Source organism: Mustela erminea, chromosome 3, assembly GCF_009829155.1.
Source record: "Mustela erminea isolate mMusErm1 chromosome 3, mMusErm1.Pri, whole genome shotgun sequence".
NCBI lineage: Eukaryota > Metazoa > Chordata > Mammalia > Carnivora > Mustelidae > Mustela > Mustela erminea.
This window is the reverse complement of record NC_045616.1, coordinates 102623978-102644416: the sequence shown is the minus strand read 5'-3', so window position 1 is coordinate 102644416 and position 20439 is coordinate 102623978. Positions and strand designations below refer to the sequence as shown.

The 20439-nt window shown below is 41.4% G+C and overlaps 1 protein-coding gene across 6 annotated transcripts in view; it reads left to right on the top strand.

The window, feature by feature from the left end:
* The first annotated feature begins 400 nt into the window (after window positions 1-400).
* CREBRF (CREB3 regulatory factor) overlaps window positions 401-20439 on the top strand; it is a 62176-nt gene continuing 42137 nt past the window's right edge. Inside the window, exons 1-2 of one of the 6 annotated variants that reach the window (XM_032334890.1) lie at window positions 407-608; window positions 20324-20374. The gene's annotated coding sequence lies outside the window, so the exon portion shown is untranslated. Of the gene's footprint in view, window positions 609-1414; window positions 2146-20323; window positions 20375-20439 lie in introns of those variants that run through there. The other 5 variants (XM_032334893.1, XM_032334889.1, XM_032334888.1 and 2 more) reach the window with 5 other exon arrangements.

Below are 20439 nucleotides of genomic sequence, written 5' to 3'. Positions count from 1 at the left end.
GTCTCAGCGAATTAAGAGGTTCAGATGTGGAAGACATACATAAAACAAAGTTGATGCAATCCCTCTCTTAAGTCAGTGCCCTCGGTTCCCGTGAGTTTCACTAACTTAGAATGTAAATGCAAATGGGCATAAAGGTAAATATAAACTGGTATACGACACTTCGGGCCTCACCGTGCAGTTGTGAGATCAGATTAAATGCTGCACGGGAGCGTTTTTGTAAACGAACCTCCCTTACAAACGTGAGTGTGGCTCTGTATCAAAGACGGCCCACGCCCACGCTGCAGTGGCAGGCGCCGAGCCCCCGCTCCGCCCCCTCTTCCTGGTTTTTCCCGGCAATCCGCCCCTCCGGTGTCATGTGACAGGGGTGCCCAGCCGGGACCAGCTCCTGATTGGCCGGATTGCGGAACGCCTCCCGATTGGCCGGAGGCCGGCGGGCCCCCGCCTCCCTCCTCCTCCTCGCCGCGGCCCACGTGAGGGGGGCGAGTCACGCGATTTCCGGGAACCCGTCAGGAAGGACATAAACAAAACAAACCGAGGCAGCATGGAGAGGGGCCGCGGCCCCTGCAGCGGAACCGGACCCAGCCCTTGAGCCGCCCCCACACCCACAGGTGAGCTCTGCTGCTCTCCGCCCGGAGCCTGCAGGGGCCTGGGCTGGGGGACTAGCCGGGCAGGGGGCGGAGGAGGGCCGCTGGCCTATGGGGCAGCAGCGCCGGGACTCTGAGCCGGGCGGGCGCGGGGCAGCTGGGACCAGGGCCGAGTCTGGGGGCGCGCGGGCCTCAGGCTGCCTCCTGCAGGTCACGGGGTCTCCGGTTCCCCTCCCCCACCCCCGGCCCGGGACGGTTATATAAAAGCGCAGCGCGGCTGTAGAGAGGACCCACGGGTGGGCGGCAGGCTAGGCCAGGGGTGGGCAACGCCAGGCGTCTGCCCTGCCAGGCCGCCCGGCCCTTAACTGCTGCCTCCGAGCCTGGGGCCGTGGCAGCCGGCTACCGGCCTGTCAGAGAAGCGAGCGGGTGGGAGGGGCCGGAGAAGGGAGGGGAGGCGAGGCTGGCGGGGGAGGAGAGAGAGGGGCGTGTGAGGAAGGGCCGGGGCCGCGGAGGTTGGAACTGGGCAGGCAGGAGACGAGGAAGCGCTGGCTGGGGGTTGGGGGGGGATCCAGGCAGGGGCGTCTCTGGGGTAGCCGCTCCCCCTTCCCGTCTCCGCCCCAGGGACGGGCGAGAGGGGCCTCCCTCCGGGATTTGTTTATATGTCTTCTCAAAGCAGCTTGAAGCGGCTCGTAGGCGGAGCCCTCAGCGCGGAGTGGCAGGCCGCGTCGTCCAATGGGACAGGCGGATGAAGGCGGCTGCGCCAATGGACGTGGGGGAGGCGGTGCCGCGGGCCCCCCAATTGGTTAGGCTGTGCCGGGGGTGGGCCGGGTGGGGCGGCCATGTTAGATGGGAGGGGACCGGTGGTGGTGGGTCACTGAGAGGGGAGGAGACAGGGCAAAGGGCGAGGGAGCCGGGCCGGGGGCGTTTCGGGTGTCCGAAGGCGAGTCCAATCGGACCAGGAAGTAGCTCAGGGGAGCCAGACCCCGACCCACCGCTCTCCCCTCCCGAGCAGAGGAGGCAGGGAAGTACCGAGGGCAGTCTAGCCGCCCCTGGGGGTGGTTCCTGGGTCTAGATGGAGCTCAATCTCTGGATTCTCCCTCTTTCTCGGCCCTACCCTTCCTGACAAACACGGCCGCCAAACCCTGTAATTGCTCTCCTCTAACCCAAGAAAGCAAACCTTTTTGCTGTTTCTAAGCGGACTCGAGCTTTAAGACTACGTTAAGAAGGTGCTTGAATAGCTAGCGGTCTGAATTTCGGCACAAGGCCTCACATAGAGGCAGACAGTGAGGAGGAAGTTCTGCTTTTCTGGATTTTGCACAGAAAACCGGGACTAGAAAAAGCCGAGAAAGTAAAGAGCTGGGTGGGGTTTCCATTTTTTTCGTCAGGGTACCTTCTAAAGATTGCCTCCGCACTTTCTAGTCCTAGTCCTAGTAGTAATTTGTCCCTCCTGCTTACGTAAATTTGTAGCTCACGTGAGTCAAGTTCATAAGAAAACTGAGCCTTGAGAAAATTACTTAGATTTGAAGGTTCTTTAGGACTTTGTCTTGTGAATATCCTGCAGGTGAGGAATAGGATCAAAAACTGACATTTCTTTTTAAAAAGCAGAAAATATGGTTTTTATGTAAATCTGGTAATCTGTGGTAAACTGGTTGTCACTTGATTGTACTTTTAAATATTTTTTTTCCCGTTCTCTTTTCATCCAAAATAGCTGGGAAAACACCAGAGATGAAGGGGGAAATGGTATGAGTAATTAGAAAATCATTTATTTTACTTTGTTTTCTGATCATTTTGGCATCCTGTCAACATTATTAAATGCTTGATTTATGTTAGCATAACCTTACAACCTGTGACTGCGCTGGTATTGTCAAGGGTACCAGGCTTTTATTGATGCACTTTGGTTAAGCACGTCGGGTATCCTGCAGAGGCCATTCAGGAGTTGACTGTGTTTATTCAGGAATTTGCATTATCTCCTATTTTGTTAACGAGAGGAAAAAAAATAATTGGTAAATAAATGATTTATCGATTTCTGTATTGTTTTGACATGCTTGAGTCAGTTCTGTTAAGAATGATATGTAAAAATATAATCCCTGGTTTTTTAATAGACTTCAGTTCTTAAATATAACTTTTACAGCAAATAAAAGTATTAGTTTATTATTTATTGATTTTTCTTAAGAATGGCAAAGAGAGAGGAGCCTGGCTAGCTCAGTTGGTAGTGGGATATGCCGCTCTTGATCTCGGATTCTGAGTTCAAGCACCACATTGCGTCTACCGCTTACTTTAAAGAATAAAGTAAGAATGGCAAATAGAGCCGACGTGAGTTACTTGGGTGTAATACTTTTATATGACATATATCAGCTTTGGAATTTTTATTCTAGTAAGCATAGAAGAGACTAAATACATCCAGGAGGAGAGATTTTGGATGTTCCACTTAACCATCCCTTCTCTGTCTGGACAAGTGAAAACAGACCCTTAGAAAGACTGTGTGTCCTACTTGGTTTACTAGTTCACTCTGTGTGGGTTCTTGGATGCCGGTTTAAAGACTGAGAGAATAACTTGTATGGTTCCCTGGTGGTGGTTAACAATACAAGTGACCATGAAAGTACAATGAGTTTGTATGTTTATTATTGTAGCACAGTTTTTAAAAGAGTTAAACTAAATCCACTGTTTGCTTTTAAATATAGTTTGTAGTCAGGATTGACAATTTTATGACTTGGAATTAATCAGCAGAGGTTTGTTTTCCTGTGGGTTTTGACTTGGATGTTTGGGAGAAAAATTCTCTTTCATTGTATTCAGCAGTTCATCTAACAGGCTAGATAAACTCTTAAGCTAGATATATTTTGTCTGGTTGTTAGTCTGATGATTCTAAGATAGGGGTCGACAAGACTATTTCTGTTCACGGTCAGATAGTAAATATTTAGGTTTGTGGGCCATGTAGTCTCTGTCTCAGCTCTGCACATTGTAGCATGAAAACAACCATAGATAATATGTTTGGGGCTGTATTCTAATAAAATTTATTTACAAGAACTGGCTGTGGTTGAAGGTTGTAATTTGTTTATCAACCCCTGTCCTAAGACATCAGTCACTGGGTTTTAATTACTTAGATGTAAAGATACTGCAGAATATATAAACATGCACTTCAGCTAGTAATTTGAGCACTTGCAGAATATACATTATCTCTTGCCCTGAAGAATTTTTAGAATAAAAGCAAAAGGCAGCACTATAGTCTGCATTTTTATTTAATTTGCAAATAGATGTTTTCCTGAAAAAACCACTTTTATGTTTTTAGTTTTTAAAGTAGGTCCACGTTCAGTGTGGAGCCCAACACGGGGCTTGAGCATGTGAGCCTGAGATCAGGACCTGAGTGGAGATCAATAGTCAGATGTTTAACCCACTGAGCCACCCAGGTGCCCCTGAAAAAAACTTTTTAAAGCAAATGTTGGAATGTTAAGTCCTTTTTATCTTAGAGATGCATTCTCATTGAAAAGTTTTTTGCTTTTTAAGATTATGATACCTAAGAACCTTAATATAGTTAAGGGTATAGTCTTATTGAGGTCTTAAAGTGGCATTTAGTGTATGATTCCTAACAAAACCGTTCACAGCTGTTTGAAGAGTTGTTAGTCAAGTTAACTCTCTGAGTTCTTTGCTATATCATGCAGTTAATTTGGAAGCCATACCCATGGTGCCGTTGCCTGAGATGTTTGTAGAATTACCTATATAGGGTAGAATACTTTTTCAGACAAGAACCCAAAAGATACAGGTTGCTACCCCCTCCCTTTCCTTGGAAAATGTGAAATAGTGCTAAGTGCCCACTGAAGTGGAGATGCTAAAACCCTAAAAATATTACATAGGCAAATACTTAATTTTTTCATGGGTAGCTTTTGCTTTGTTTCTGTGTAGTATTTCTCCAGTTTTGTTGACTCGAACTGGGTTTTAAGCGCATTCCTGACAGTTGAGAAAGGAGAATATATTGATCTCTTAAAATGGAAAAGCATCATGTTGCCTGTAATTGTGTTTCTAGTTCTAGTTAGCCTACTATTTGGCTGGGTGACTGTGGGTAATTCAGTTTATTAATTTGTAATCGGAAAGATTAATGATGTTTTCTATCTCAGTGGGATACTGGGAAATTGTCAGTTATTGTATGCTCAACTTCTTGCAGTTTGACTATGCCAATATTTCTGGCTGATTAGAACCACTTCTCAAATCTCTATTCAATTTTTTTGTTTTCCTAGTTTAATGACCTCTCAGTTTACCTTTATTAGCACTTGTTCCACAGTACAGTATTTACCCATTTATGTTAACCTGCCTGGTGAGCAATTTGAGCTCAGAGTCTGCCTCTTTATTTTTATATCCCCAGTGCCTCACTCTGTGCCTGACACATTTTAGTGTTTCTGAACTTCCTCAGTAAATAAGTGCATTGCTAAAAACTCCTTATCTGGAAGGTAGTAAGTCAGTCTACTATTAGTAGAGATGTTGGACTTAGTTGGAAGGGAGGAATTAATCACCATCTGCTGAAACAAAAAGCCTTCATTTAAAAATTGACCCTTTTCTTTTGAGAAAGTTTATGGAAAAGCTATTTTGATGATGTTTAAAAATCCCTTGAATTCTTTTGTTAATTTTTTTCAGATACATTCTATTATTTAGACTTGTTGAATATCCCTTCTAAGCATGCCCCCCCCCACACACACAACCTGTGCTTTTTCTTTAGATTTGTCATTAGCTCTTGGCACACTTGGATCTCTGGGTGTTTAGCAAATATGATTGAAACCTCTTATTTCTTAGAGTCTGTGACAATTATTTGTCTGTATAGCAGTGTTTGTCATCTTGGGGAAGTACTGTAAAATCATTCTTGTTAATAAGTCTGATTCAGCCCAGGGAGGGGTGACATGGAGAGGGCTAGTCATGGAGAGAGTTTGTTGCAGGGGACTGCAGTGGGACTTGGTGACTGCAGTACTATCCCATTGTGTTGCTGGCCAAGGCTTGTGTGCTTTTTCACCAGTTCATGACCTTTCTCCCAAAATCTATCTTGAAACTCTGCTCCCCAAACAACTTTTTTTTTTTAAGATTTTATTTATTTATTTGACAGACGGAGATCACAAGTAGGTAGAGAAGCAGGCAGAGGGAGGAGGACCCAATATGGGGCTCCATCCCAGGACCCTAGGATCATGACCTGAGTTGAGGGCAGAGGCTTTAACCCACTGAGCCACCCAGGCGCCCCCCAACAAACAACTTTTTAAATCACCTATCTTCCCACTAATTCCCAGCAACTCTATTTTCATCCTGCTGTTCTGTCCTTTTAACACCAAACGTACTTTTACATCTTTTGTTACAAAGTCTCGTTTTACTTACTTATCTTTGGGTGTTGTTGATGTTGGCAGTTTCCCATGAAAGCACTAGGAGCTTGCTGATTTTGTGTCCTCCAGCTTTCTTCAGATTCTTGCACACTTATTTTCCTTAGTATATAATGTTCTGCCTTTGAGAGTTTAAGGTGCTTTTGTTTTTATTTTAGAGAGGAATTTTCTTCTTTGACTGCTACATACTATTCCTGATGCAGTTTGCCTTCTCTTTTATATTTTTGCCATTCAGCAGAAATTTAAAGCATTATAAAAATAAAACTTTAAGGAAAGGTCCTTGATGGTATGGGGAAAAACTAGGGGTAGGGTGCCTGTATTCTTGTTCAAAAGATTCAATATAGAATTCCTTTAAACAGCAAGGCTTCTAGCTTCCTACTTGTGTTGTATAAGATGTAAAAATTTCTTGCTTGTAAAAGGACTTTACAGTTTTGTGAAATGCTTCTTAGTAAGGGTTTTCATTCTTACTGGTGAATCCTTTACTAGAATTGCCTGTAGACTACTAGAGGAAAGAAGACCTTACATTTTAACATTAGGGTAATTTTTAGAACAACATGTATTCTGAAAACACAGAGAGGAACTACTAACTCTGCCTTAGAAAGTTGGAGGAAAGTTGTGGAGAAGCTTCACAGGAAAGGTTCATTTAAACTCGATTTTGAAAACCAGTGAAGGAAGCATTCTAGTCCAGTCAAGGAGGTATAAAAGGTATATGCGGGGCGCCTGGCTGGTGCAGTCAGAGCATGTGACTCTTGATCTCAGGGTCATGAGTTTGAGCCCCACATTGGGCATAAAGCGTACTTAAAAAATAAAAGATGTATGTGATGTGTGGGGTGGGCTTGGATATGAGAAAGCTTCACCTAGGACAGGGCCGTGGAGAGGGAATGGATGGAAGAGGAGGAGAAGACTACTTGGTGAGGCATAGGAGGAAAGGGCTTTTTTGTTTTCCTCTTGTTCTCCATTTCTCCTAGGTCTGCTCAACACTGTCAAGTCTCTGATTCCTTTACTCTGTGGGTCTGACTTCGATTAGATGGTCTCTTTCCCCATAGTTTTTGGTTTTTCTTTTAGTCCTTCATCAAGGTCTGACACACCTCTCTTCTCTCTTGTAATCTCTCAATACCAAGATACCTATTATTCTGACATAATGTGTCCCTGACCTTTATTTCATCACCTTGCTTCCATCCCTTCTGATATTCCCTTTGGGTTTCTTTCCCCCCTTTTTTTAACTTACTTTTTTCATTATTTTTTAAGATTTTATTTATTATTTGTCAGAGAGGGAGAGCATGCACAAGCAAGGAGAGCAGGAGGCAGAGGGAGAAGCAGGCTCCCCACTGAACAAGGAGCCTGATGCGGGACTCGAACCTAGGACCCCAGGATCCTGACCTGAGCCGAAGGCAGATGCCTAACCAACTGAGCCACCCAGACATCCCTTGACTCTTACTTTTCCTCTTCATTTTGCTTCATTTAAAAATAAAAACATTTTTTAACACTATCTGCTTCTTTGCATTTGAACAGCAACATATGTCTGAGTTGATTCCCTTTTGGGAAATCTTGTGAGATCAACTTGGTTTTGATACCTTTCCAAGTACTAATTAGCCGTCTCTGTGAATTTCCTTTTATGAAACATTTTCCTTTGTATTCAGAGATGCCATTTCTCATAGGCTACAGTGCAGAATATGACCACTTATATGCAGTGTTTTCCACTTCTTAATACACCTTTAAATTGTTCTACAGTAAGACTCAATTCAAATCTTATATTTTCCAGAAACTTTCCCAAACTTACCAGGTAGAGAAGGTAGTACTCTATAGTGTTTTCTAAACACCTCAGCTTTACTGAGGTATAACTGACATGAGCGAAAATTTACCTAACTCTTCAGTTTTGAAAAATCTGTGCAGTCATCTGACTACCTCTACAGTCATGATATGGAACATTCCCATCACCGCAAAAAGTTCCCTCATTGACCCTGCTTCACCCCTTGCCCCAGTCACTGATTTACTTCCTATTACTGTACATTTGTCTTTCCTGAAATTTCATTTAAGTGCAGTCATAGAATGTTTTGTCTTTTGAGTCTGATTACTTTTTAATGTTAATAATGTTTTTGAGATTTCATGTCATTTCGAGTATCATTTGGGTACTTGTTAGTGCATGGATCCCAAAATCCGTCTGTCCATTTTGGATTTGCTTCCAGATACTCGGCCCTTGTGAATAAAGCTATTTTGAACCTTCGTGTACAGGTCTTTTAAATACTTCTCTTACCGTTAACTGTCTTTTATTTGGAGGTCCAGTGAAAGTTAACTGTATTCACAAACAGGCTTTTCGCTAGTGCTGTGGTTTTAACAGCGCCTCATCTGTAAGCTTAGACACCTGTCGGCTTAGGCCCTCATCTGTGAAATGGAACTGGGTAGAGAGTGGAGCAAGCTGGGGAGCACAGGCCAGTTTAAAGGGATAATTTGTTTCAGTTCAAGTGATTCAAGTGATCTTGCTGGGAATATGTACCCAATGATTTTTTTTTTTCTCTCCAAGAGAGTGGCATTTGTTAACAGGACTCAGAAATCTTATATGAAATTTCCAATTTAAATGCTGGCAGTTAAAATTTAATTTTTTAAAAACACCAGTGAATGAGCCCAACAAAACCCATATGTAGGCATTGATTTGTGGCTGCAGTCCAGTTTGAGGCTTTTAGTTTAAATCCTCAGTTAACTTTGTATTTCCTTTTAAAATGTATATAGTCCTGGTAGAGTGATCTTATTGGGACTTTGCTACCTAATGGTTTAGCATAATGACTTGCTGGTTGTCCAGACTCTTAAGTTAAAAAACTAATGAATTATATAAACAAATTTTATTCTTTCCTCTACTAGGAGTGATATAATAATTCTAAGTGTCTGATGCAGGGTGGGATCAGGTTCTTGTTACTCTTTGTACTTCTCTGATAGTACAGATCATGCATGGTTATGTTTTCCCAGCACTTGGGGTAGTCTGTCTCCTTTGGTTTATTCTAAATCCTGTTGAGACAAGTGTAGTATAAACTGTGTATTTGTATTAATTAGAAACTGTGTAAGGTGTTATGGATATAAAGATAAATTTTGTGTAGGTCCATTTCCTTGTGTTACCCAGCATATCTGGTAAAGCCAGTATAACTAAGTATAAAAAAGAGAGGGTGCCTGGGTGGCTCAGTTGGTTAAGCAGCTGTCTTTAGCTCAGGTCATGATCCCAGAGTCCTGGGATCAAGTCCCACATCGGGCTCCCAGCTCCGTGGGGAGCCTGCTTCTCCCTCTGACCTTCTCCCCTTTCATGTTCTCTCTCACTGTCTCTCTCTCAGATAAATAAATAAAATCTTTTAAAAAAAAAGAGAGATAAGCTATATGTAATTGTTTGAACAATTAGAGCAATAATCTCTCTGAAGAAACCCTTTCCTCTTATAATTTACTTACCAAAAAAAATTTTTTTTAATTTTTTATTTTTTATAAACATATATTTTTATCCCCAGGGATACAGGTCTGTGAATCGCCAGGTTTACACACTTCACAGCACTCACCAAAGCACATACCCTCCCCAATGTCCATAACCCCACCCCGCTTCTCCCAACCCCCCTCCCCCCAGCAACCCTCAGTTTGTTTTGTGAGATTAAGAGTCACTTACGGTTTGTCTCCCTCCCAATCCCATCTTGTTTCATTGACTCTTCTCCTACTCACTTAAGCCCCCATGTTGCATCACCACTTTCTCATATCAGGGAGATCATATGATAGTTGTCTTTCTCCGCTTGACTTATTTCGCTAAGCATGATACGCTCTAGTTCCATCCATGTTGTCGCAAATGGCAAGATTTCATTTCTTTTGATGGCTGCATAGTATTCCATTGTGTATATATACCACATCTTCTTGATCCATTCATCTGTTGATGGACATCTAGGTTCTTTCCATAGTTTGGCTATTGTGGACATTGCTGCTATAAACATTCGGGTGCACGTGCCCCTTTGGATCACTACGTTTGTATCTTTAGGGTAAATACCCAGTAGTGCAATTGCTGGGTCATAGGGCAGTTCTATTTTCAACATTTTGAGGAACCTCCATGCTGTTTTCCAGAGTGGCTGCACCAGCTTGCATTCCCACCAACAGTGTAGGAGGGTTCCCCTTTTTCCGCATCCTGGCCAGCATCTGTCATTTCCTGACTTGTTGATTTTAGCCATTCTGACTGGTGTGAAGTGATATCTCATTGTGGTTTTGATTTGTATTTTCCTGATGCTGAGTGATATGGGACACTTTTTCATGTGTCTGTTGGCCATCTGGATGTCTTCTTTGCAGAAATGTCTGTTCATGTCCTCTGCCCATTTCTTGATTGGATTATTTGTTCTTTGGGTGTTGAGTTTGCTAAGTTCTTTATAGATTTTGGACACTAGTCCTTTATCTGATATGTCATTTGCAAATACCTTCTCCCATTCTGTCAGTTGTCTCTTGGTTTTGTTAACTGTTTCCTTTGCTGTGCAAAAGCTTTTGATCTTGATGAAATCCCAATAGTTCATTTTTGCCCTTGCTTCCCTTGCCTTTGGTGATGTTCCTAGGAAGATGTTGCTGTGGCTGAGGTCGAAGAGGTTGCTGCCTGTGTTCTCCTCAAGGATTTTGATGGATTCCTTTCGCACATTGAGGTCCTTCATCCATTTTGAGTCTATTTTCGTGTGTGGTGTGAGATTTTTTTTAAGCAATTTCTGCACCCAGTGTGGGGCTTGAACTCAGAACCTGAGATCTAGAGTCCCCTGCTCCATGGACTGAATCAGCCAGATGCCCCTACTTGTCAGTTCCAATTGTGTACAGAGATAACTAGTTTGAAGCTTATGAATTACTTTGTGAATTGAAAGATTTTTTTTTGCTGACTAAACCAGATAATTGACATTGACCCTCATGAAGCCAAGGCAGGGATGTTAAATGACCTGTGTTGCCTGCAGATCCCTTACCCTAGTTCCAAGCAGTTGGGTTTTTGTGATAATTAAGTGTGGAATTTAGAAAATCTAGGATTCTGAGTTGAGTTCGGGTTTATACTTTCAGTAGCTGCAACACTCCAGGAACATCTTATATAACAAGAAAGGAATCTTAGGATAAAAAATAACCACTATTTATTGAGTATCTGTTTTGTGTCAGGGCACATATTATTGTGAATCACAAAATCCCTGTAAAGTAAGACAGGGAATTCTTGTATTTACAAATAAAAGAAGGCAAGTAAGAATCTGGAGTAAAATTCCAAATACTCATAAAGCAGAACCTTTTATCTTGAATCACAGAGCAAGCCTGTAGGAGTAGTAGAGCCAAAGAGGCAGCCAACCTTTCTCAGTGTTGAAATAAATGATTGCAAAACTGTATTTACAACCTCTTTGTAGCCTTATGCCAAAACCTCTGTACCAGCTGTTCTATAGCCCTGTACCACTGGTGTAGCCCATTTCGCATAATAGGAAGGAATTTGAAGAGGATTTCAAAATTGTGTATATTCTTGCTACTTTTGAAAAGTTTCAAATTGGGAAAGGAGGGAGGAGACAGAGTTTGAGGAAGAGCCTAGGTCTCTGATCACCGGAGTGCTGAAGTTGTTAGGATATGTCCAGAGTGTCTTGGGGCAGCTGTTCCCCTGGAATCTTGCGGTATGGCTCAAATGTGTTTGCCTGCACCACTATCTGTTTCTATGCTGCTGCCTTTAATCCTGTTCCCTTTTTACATTTTGTAGATTTCTGCTGAACAGCTCAGAAAACTAAATGATTCTTTAAATTTCAGTTTTTAATCTGCATAAAATATTTTGTCTTAATTAAAATGGGAGTGGGGAGAGAAAGAACAGTGTAACCTGTATCAGTCCAGTGCCTGGATTCAGTTGGTTTAAATAAATATTGACCCTACTCCTTCTTCTACCCTCTCCTCACTAGACAAGAATTCTCTCTGGTCTTCAGAATCGACTGAAATTCAAATAATACTTTTCCTGGAAGTGTAAAAGGAAATTCAGGAGTACAATTTTAAGTATTCCTGTTATATGATACTATAGTGGCTCTAGACTCAAATTAACAAACTAACTTACTAGATAAATTCAGAGCACATAAAAGATGATAAACATACAGTTGACCTTTGAACAACATGGGGGTTAGGGGGCACCAACCATCCGTCTCCCGCCATGCAGTTGAAACTCTTCTGTATAACTACCAATAGCCTGCTGTTAACCAGAAGCCTTTGGAGAACATAAACAGTTAACACATATTTTGATTGTGTATTCTTACAATAAAGTAAGCTAAAGAAAATATTAAATCGTAAGGAAGAGAACATACATGTACAGTACTAATACTGTACTTATTGAAAAAAATTCACATGCAAGTGGACCCACACTGTTCAAACCTGTTATCCAAGGGTCAGCTGTATATATATGACTGACTGACTGACTGACTGACTTGCAGTGTCCTCTTTGTATATGCAGAAAGTTGCACCTCTGAAGAACCTGTGGTCTTAGGGCATTTCCCATTCATTGTCTGTCAACTCTTGTGTGGATGCCTCTGCTGGGCAAGGCATTGCTTCTGGCGCTAATGAAACAGAGAGGAATGATATAATGGTTGTTCTCAAAAGACCTTACAGTCTAGTAGTGGAGACAAGGAATTAGGGAGGAGGAAAAGAAAAACCACTGTGAGCAAAGGCATGAAAGACCAGAGCCTCACTTTTGGAAATTCTGAGTGGAGAAAAGTGATTTTAAGTACCTCAAAGATTTGGTGAAATTGTAAGATCAACCAAGTATTAGTGTTATAGAAGAGTAGTGGAAGATGAGATTGGAAAGATAGTTTCATTGTGTCTGAGTATTTTGATTATGCAAGAAATGTTTGGGAGTTTCTGAGAGAAACTCTTATCATGAGTATGGCGCTAATACCAAGTGGTGGTTTAGGGAGAAAATAGAACATAAGAACTTGAGAGAGAGGGGCTGGCGACAGGAAGATCTGTAGGGCAACTATTAAAATGGTAAATATAAAATGGTGAGGCCCAAGTAAAGTGTTGAGAAAATGGGAAGGGCAAAGACAAACAGATGCATGTGTGCTGAGTACAGGTAAGTTGTCAGTATATCTTTGTTAAAAAGAACTGGCATGATTTAACAGAGAACTGGGGAGGAGAAAGAAAAGAGTCAGTGTTGAGATCAGCATTCCATGTCTGGATGTCTGAGAATGATGATAGTATTGACAGAATGGAAATGTTTGAAGAGGGAGGTGGCATGTTGTGTGTGTCTAAGGTCATGGAATGTGAATGAACATGGGGAATACCTGGTTCTCAGATGGCAAGGCTCTTGCATTCATGTGTTTAGACTGAAGATGCAGACTTGGGAGCCTTCTGGAGAAAAAGTACTGCAAGTAGAGGTGGTCTCTATAATGATGGGTTTGCACAGAGACATTTGCTGAATGACCTCAAATCTGTTATCCTTATTGAACTTTTTCTATTAATATAAAAGTGGTTGGACGGAGGGTAGTGGACAGCCGTGATGCTAATACCCTAACTACTTTACCGAGTTGTTTTATCAAATGACAAGGCATAACAATGCGTTTGTAGTCTATAAACAGTGATACAAATATAATCTGTGAATATTTTATTGCCAGTGGTAACCAAGTATGGCTGGGGTTATAAATACATTATTTGGTTCTATCTAAAACTGTCCCATGCTCTCACTCTTGTGCTCTGAACAACTTAATCAACAGATATCAATGCTGCAGAAAACCCCTAATACCTTGTAATTGATAAGTTTTCAGAAATAAAAAGTAGCTCCTCCTGCTCAGCTCACATTGATCCAGACACCTACTTTAATGGTCTTTTTGGTTCCCAAAGGGTTTTTAAAATGAAGATCCCATATGTTTCTCTGTAGGCAAAAGGTTAAAGTTCAGAAGAAGCCTTTGGAAAGGAATGGAATAAAATTCTGAGAGGTCTTGTGTCTTCCTCCAAAGGTACATTCTAAGGAGAGCTATTTTTCAGGTTTAGTATCTTTTCTTAGCTCCTCAGGATTCTTAGTAAAATAATTTTGTTTAATGAAATGTTTGTGGCAAACCTACCTCTCAACCCCCACATTTTTAAAAAACTCTGAGTGTGAGGATAAAAGGGTACTATTGGATTGATCCAGGGATAAAGAGTGTACAAAGCGGTATGATAAAAGGATCATATCTGCTTATAGGGTCACGATGAGTACTGCTTGGCTAGGAAAATGATGTTTTCTCTGAGGGAAAAGATAGGTATTTTCTCTCTTTAGCCTCCTCTTTTCTTCAGGACCATCAGTAGCAGGGTTTGGAAAATAAATAATGGGTGTCGTTTGCTGGTAATTCCAAACATAAACTATAATCATCTAGTTAGAAGTGTCCTTACCTGTTATCTATATTCTGGATCCAGAGAACTGCTGTTGAAGGGTAGAAAGTAGGGATTCACCTGAAGGTGTGTTCACAGAATGTATATCACATAATAAAGGGAGAATGTGGCACCCACCATTTACCCAGTGTGTTTGTTGCATGAGCAGCATATGTTTCCTCTGGTTTGGGAGTTTGCGGATCTCTGATTTCTGCTGTGCCATGAAGCAGGTAGTGGCTTGATTCAGTAAACATCTGAAGAACTGTTTTCAGTAGAACTGTTTTGTTCAATATTTTGCTGCACAGTTTTCTTTTTTAAAAGATTTTATTTATTTATTTGACAGAGAGACAGATCCCAAGTAGGCAGAGAGGCAGGCAGATGGGTGGGGGGGTGGCGCGGACAGGCTCCCCGCTGAGCAGAGAGCCCGATGCAGGGCTCAATCCCAAGACCCTGGGATCATGACCCGAGCTGAAGGCAGAGGCTTTAACCCACTGAGCCACCCAGGCATCCCTACTACGTCGTTTTCAAAAGGAGAGGAATTGTTGAGTGGAACAAATGAAGTATGGCAGGATGGATGGAATGTGAATGCTGGGTCCTGGTTTGAAAAGGAGCTTGGGCAAACTGACTGTCTTTCTTGCCAAACGGGAACTTCACGGGGTATATATATATGGGATGTATAAACTTAAATTACCAAGTCAGTGGTCCTTCCTCCCGTCCTTTCCCTTTCTTCCCTTTCTTTCATCTTTGCTTGGGGATTAAACGTCAGGAGAAAGGACTTACTTAAGTTAAGGGTTCAGGACAGTTGCCACATCTTAGAACTGTGGATCTTGTACAGTTTAAAGACAACAGAGAAAAAAAAAAAAACCCAGGAACTCTGCACACATGAAAGAAATGAGCATGAACCAACAAAGATTAGGAAAGATCAAAATAAACCATAGTATATGAATCATGTAATGGTATAAATGTGTTGGTATTTCTTCCCTCAAAAATTTTTTAAAATACCTTTCATTGTGGAACAAATTTTTCCATTTAAACCATTTTTAAATGTACAGTCTTGTGTATCTATTTCTAGAACACTTTCCTCATCTTACAGAATCCTAGGCAGATTCTAAACAGAAAACTCTGCCCTTTAAACAGTAACTCTTCTGGTGTCTGGTAACCTCTATTCTACTTTCTGTTCCATGAATTTGCCTATTCTTGTACCTCACTTGAGTTGCATCATGTAATATTTGTCCTTTTGTGTCAGGTTTATTTCACTCAGTGTAATTTTTTTGTTTTTTTTTTTCAAGATTTTATTTATTTATTTGACAGAGATCACAAGTAGGCAGAGAGGCAGGCAGAGAGAGTGAGAGGAGGAAGCAGGCTCCCTGCTGAGCAGAGAGCCCAATGCAGGGCTTGATCCCAAGACCCTGGGATCATGACCTGAGCCGAAGGCAGAGGCTTTAACCCACTGAGCCACCCAGGCGCCCCACTCAGTGTAATGTTTTTAAAGGTCATCCACAATCAGAATTTCACTCCTTTTTATGGCTGAATAATGTTCCCTTGCATGAATTACTATATTTTGTTTATCCATTCATCTGTTGATGGACGCTAGGGTTGTTTCCACCTTCTGAATATTGTGAATAACATAGCTGTGAATATGGGTGTGCATGTATCTGTTTGAGTCCCTGCTAATTCTTTTGGTTATGTATGCAGATGTGGAATTTCTGGATGTATAACTTCGTGTGGAACTGCTAAAGATTCCTAGCTCCACCACTTTGCATTCCTACCAGCATTGCACAAGGGTTCCAGATTTTCCACATCCTCCTCAACATCCTCTATTTGTTATTTTCCATTTTTTGGATAATAACCATCCTAATGGGTGTGTCAAAAAATTTTTTTAACATCTACTCTGATGAATGTTGGATGACCCAAAAGTGCTACTATTGTGAGGAGCCAGTTCCCTTGAGTTAACCAACTAAATGGGAACAGTGCCCTAAGTGGCTTATAAGCCAGTGGCTTATAAAAGGGGAGCTGTAGGGATTTGAGCCATCATATATATAGTATCTGCTTTTTCATAAGACATTTTCATTTATAGTTTATATTTTGCAACCTTTGAAAAATAGTGGACTCTAGGGAATTAGCTGAAACTCTCAGTTTCAGAAGAGGCAAAATTTGGGGGCTCTTAGTTGTATGTAAACTGCATGGGGCACTCTGGTCAGCTCTTGGGTTTGGCTTTCAAAGTTTGGATTAATGGCTTAAGCAGTCCCAGGGATGAGCTTTTGTAAAAGTCCTTTGGTCTTACCTGTCATCTTACTTCACCTTTTGCCTTGCCTAATGTATATAGTAAGCCTCAACATATTTTCAAGTGGAGAACCAAAAAATCCAGGGAAAGACCTGGTAGAAAAGGCTATGAAAGATACTGAGCTGTGGCCAGCTTCACATGATACCATTACTGCTCATAAATCAGTCATTTGCTCCATATTACTTGTAGGGGAGGAAAACTTTTCTTCTCTTCCCTTCTAGGTTCTTTGGCTGATTTGATATAATTAAATTGACACAAGGCAGATTAACAGGAGAAAAACAAATTATTTTAATTTTGTATGTATGGGAGCTCATCAAAATATGAGATTCAAAGAAGTGACCAAAGCAGGCAGCTTTTATACCTTTGAGACAAAGAAACAATAAATCCGTTAAGAGTTGAAAAGACAAAGATGTTTGGGCTTGGGGTAGCAAATTAATGGAAGAAATAACAAGGTTTATTTATATAGCCTTCTTTGCCCTGAATTGCCTATCTCTGGCAGTAAGGATGCTTTCTATCTCCCAGGTGCAGGGAGGGTACCTCTCACATGGGGAAATTTATTTCTTGGTTTCGGGATAACAGGAAAGGTCAGAGTGTCTTTCTTGCACTAGCTCTTTCTTGAGTAACTTCAATTAAAAGTAATATGTGAGGGTGGCATATTGGGGCAGCCTGCCCTGAACCTTATCACATTGCTTCAGAGATCTAGTTTCCTGTTAACAGTATTTTCCTGTGCCTAGGAGCTATTGTTGAGTTGAATGAGCCCAGGTACAGAAAATCTGTTGGCAAATATTTCTGACAGACAGCAGTCTTTTCTCCCTTGAAAAACCCACAAAACTGTATTGAGAACTGGTGAGCCAGAGCTGTGGAAAAAAAGGAATTCATGGGATTCATGGGTAGCTTATTCCTACTGGGATAGGGCCCCATGTTGGGCTCTCTGCTCAGCAGGGAACCTGCATCTCCTTCTGCCTCTCCTTCTGTGCGGGCTTTCTCTCAAGTAAATAAAAATCTTTGGGGGGGAAAAAAGAATTCATAACTAGGGAAATTGATTTAGCCTTTCCTTTAGGGTATTGTGGGTTTTGCTGTTGTGTTTTTAATAACACTAGTCTTGGGATCTGCTTGAGGGCAGGGTAGAGGATTTTAGGATCAAGTAAGTTTGGGAAATCATATCTGCTCTAGTCACCTATTGGTGATTAATAATGCACATTAGCACCTAGCACCTTAAAGTTTGCAAGAAGCCTTATTAAGAGTCAGTATATCTGTTTTGTTTAATGTGGTGTTTTCGAGATCTCTTAACCCTTTTACTGAATAACCATTTAACATTCCTTAGAACAAATATTTCTTAGGGTACATATTGGGAAAGTAGACTATTGCTTTTAGTGTACATGACTTTAATATCCAAGTTTTGAATAAAATATGGTATTCTTGAGCCCAAAGAAGTGTGAAGGCATCCTGAAGAGCAAGTTGTTAACACTTTCTTCTTGTTGTTTGGCCATCTAAATATCAGTGTACCTTTGTATTTGGCTCACTGGTATAGGAGATGATTTGGGAGCGATGTGTCATTATGGAAGATTCTGTGCAGTGGTAATTGCTGTAGAAACCTTTATTCTTTTTTCTTTTCCTTCCACTTTTTTCTTTTCCTTCCACTTTTGTTGTTCATGGTCTTTCACAATGAATGTTTGGAGTGGCATTCCAGGCATTTTGGAAAATGGGTGCAAAACCTTGGAGATAAAGATAATTGGTTGTGACCTTGGGTCATTAGTTTTAGAGAATTAAAAGACCTTCTACTGCTTGGGGTAGCATTGGCCCTTCACTCATCCTGTTTGCTGCTACCTGAGAGGCTGGGAGAAGCAACTAAGGACCTTTAACTATCCCAGGAGGATGTGCTCAACTCTTCACATGGTGGATACGCTCACTTTGGGAATTGGTGTCTATAAAACATTCAGCCTTGCTGCCAATAGCTGTCATAGATGTCGAGATTCTGAGATGGATGAGCTGTGGAACAAAAGAAAGCATTGCCAAAATGTACCTATTGATAATCATCACTTTTTATTTTATTGGTACATCTTAACTTAATATCTCATTCAATTCTCATAACATCCCTTGTATAGTTAAAGGAGAATATTTGTGATTCCTCAGTAGGGTGCTAAGACACAAACTTAAATAACTTGCTCAAATTCATAAGCCTGCTTAGTTTTAATTATGGGATCAAAACAGGATTCTAGGTCTCCTGTCAAGTGCTCCAAACAAGTGCTCTTTTTGCTAACTGCATTGACAACGTAGTTTTGAGGTCAAGTGTTTAAATAAAAAATAATAATAATAAAAGGTTTCTCCTGCTCTGCAAAAGTAGAGTGCTCCTATGAAACCTTTCAAAAGCTGAAATGGCATAAAGTGGAGAAGCACTTACCATTAATTATGTGGAAAATTTTTTGAGCATTCCCAGGCTCAGGGTATAACCTCTCGTAGGATTTTCTGATATCTTAGGATACACCTAGCTAATGCATGCACAAAATAAATCGGTACAAAGCACAGATGTTCATAGACACAGTTCAGGCCTGTGGCAGCTTGGTGCTGCGATGCTGGGTGGTTCCTGGCGAAGGAGGTGGGCGGGGCATTTGTTCCTCTGCTTGGGATGTGTTCCGTTTCTTCAAGGGCCCCAAATACAACAAACACTTAACACTATTTTTACCTATTTTCATAAAAACAAAAATCCTCTTCGGATTTGCTTCAGTTAGCAAAAATAGGTACCAGGGTAGGTCTTTGTAAAAGTGAAGTGCTGTAACATGGACTTCAAAAAGTGGGGTTACCTCTATTTGCATTTGCATTTTATGGTTTTATGGCTTAGAAAATTCGGTGGCTAGGAAACTAGTATTATTAGTAGTATTGTGTTCTTTCTAGAAATGAGAAAAATGAGGCCTAGAAAGATTGACCTACCCAGTTTTACATAGTTTGCAAGTGAAAGCTGCAACCGAAACTTAGCTCTTTTTTGTCCAGTGTTTTCCCAGATAAACCAAGCTGTTGGTAGATGGTGTCTTTAGTTGATGGCAATAAGTATTTGTTTAATAGAACTTAATCTTTTTGCGAAGTCTTCAGCCCTGTTGCTTAATAAGGGTAAACTTAAGATTTTAGAGAGTATTAGAATTTTCTCTCATATCCAGGCTATAGACCAGGATTATACTGACCCACTTCATTGAATGCATCACTTGAATCACACACCTTTTTGGAGTTCAAGTAATAGGTCTAGAAAAGGCAGGTGACTGGGGATGCCTAGATGGCGCAGTCAATTAAGCATCTGACTCTAGATTTTGGCTGAGGTCATGATCTCAGGGTTGCAAGATCTAGCCCCACATCGCTAAGATTCTCCTTCTTCTTCTCGCTCTGTCACTCCCCAGCCTTAAAGGAAGGAATGAAGGGAGGAAAAGAGGGAGGGAGTAAGAGCAACTGATACTGTTTCTCACAGGAATCAAGGGAAGAATTAGGACTCAGATTGTATGTCAGCAGTAGGATCAAGGCATGAGGCCACATAAGGAGGAACTGGACCAGAACTGGCCTTTGTCAGGAGCCTAAACTGTATCATGGGATTGAAATGCATAGTTAATTCTGTTTGTAGGCTCAGCCTGGGCACTTGATGATGTTTCCTAGACTAGAAGAGCAAAGTGGGAATGACAGCCCACCAGAGGGGAGAGCCTAGCAAAGATCAGAAAATAGAAATGATTGTCAGTTTACCCATCTAATTATGTGGAACAGTTATTGAATCTCTTGTTGATAGTCTCTTTCTTTTTCTGCAGAGGCCTTTGAAATTGATGTAACACTCTGACCCTCCAGTCCAGATATATTAGGTATGGAGCAACTCAGCTTAAATTGGCTTTTTACATCAGTCTAAGAAAGGATATTGCAACTAGAC